Source organism: Manis pentadactyla, chromosome 13 (assembly GCF_030020395.1).
Source record: "Manis pentadactyla isolate mManPen7 chromosome 13, mManPen7.hap1, whole genome shotgun sequence".
Lineage (NCBI taxonomy): Eukaryota > Metazoa > Chordata > Mammalia > Pholidota > Manidae > Manis > Manis pentadactyla.
The window spans coordinates 56,105,938-56,107,277 of record NC_080031.1 but is presented as its reverse complement, the minus strand read 5'-3'; the positions used below and the strand labels follow the sequence as shown (position 1 = coordinate 56,107,277).

The following is a 1,340-nucleotide window of genomic DNA, read 5'->3' as shown; positions in this document are numbered from 1 at the left end:
CAAAAAGAAATAGTCCAAATGTGGTAGCCTTTTATTGTTGAAACTGCTCAACATACAACATTTTTGTATGAAAGTAAATCTGCTAAAGTCAGTAAGATAAGATAAATTCAAGGGTAGATTCACTAAGTGAAATACATCTTGATAAAAAATAGAACTTTTTTTAAGCTGGGGGAATTCCAATCTTTCAAACTTAGATTTTTTTTTAGAAAACAAACTGAAAAGAATTGCTACACATCCAATATCATAAAGATTGTTAATGAGAATAACAAATAAAAAATCAACTCTAACAATTGTATTTCTGTTTCTCCTGTTTCAGACTGCCTCCTAGTTTCCACAGGAGCTTTCTCAGGGCTGCCTTGATTTATCTGTTCCTAAGGCTGTAGATAATGGGGTTCAGAGAGAGAGGCAGCACTGCATACAGCACTGAGAGCAGCAAGGCCAGGAGAGAGGGGGGCTCAGGCACTGGTTTCAAATAGGCAATGGCTCCTGTCAGGAGAAAGGTGGACACAGCCATGAGATGGGGAAGGTAGGTAGAGAAAGCTTGTGACCTGCCTTGTACAGATGGGATCCTTAGCACTGTATTGAAAATATAGATGTATGAGAAAACAATGACAAGTAAACAAAAAAAACCCATAAAATATCCCAATGGCCACACTGACATTAATAGTAATATGATCTTTAGAGCAAGAAATCTTTAATAATGAGGGAACATTACAGAAAAACTGTGGGACTCTTCTGGAACCACAGAAAGATAAAGAGAAAGTGCCAGTTGCATATAGGCCTCCGAAGAATCCTCCAAGGACCCAGGAGGCAGCTGCCGACTTCCCACATGCTGTCTTGTTCATGACGCATAGCGGTCATAGGACATGGCAGCGAGGATGGACACCTCAGACCCCGCAAAGTGTATCACCAGCAAGACCTGCAATATACATCCTGGGAAAGAAATGGAGGTGTTATTGGAAAGAGAGTTGAGAATGGATTTTGGAACAATGATGGAAATAAGGCAGAGGTCAAAGAAAGACAAATTCTTCAGGAAGAAGTACATTGGGGTGTGAGGACACTGGTCCATGGTCATAAGCACAATAATGAGGATGTTTCCCAACAGTGTTGCCAAATAAATCAGTAAAAAAAGAAAGGCATGTAGAACTTGGAGCTCTCTGCTGTCAGACAATCCCCCCAGGAGGAATCCCATCACTGCTGTGACTCTGGCCAATGCCCTTGACTCTACCATGCCTCCTGAGGATAAAGCAATTTAATAATTTTTTAATAGCTTCCCTGAAGCTCTATTTTTTGAAGGATACACATTTCTTACAGTTCGTTAAGACATTGTCTAAAATCTG

The 1,340-nt window shown here is 40.3% G+C and overlaps 1 pseudogene; it reads right to left on the bottom strand.

Annotated features, from left to right (window-relative positions):
* Window positions 1–361: 361 nt before the first annotated feature.
* On the bottom strand, window positions 362–1,069 carry LOC118920679 (olfactory receptor 14K1-like; annotated as a pseudogene).
* Window positions 1,070–1,340: the final 271 nt, after the last annotated feature.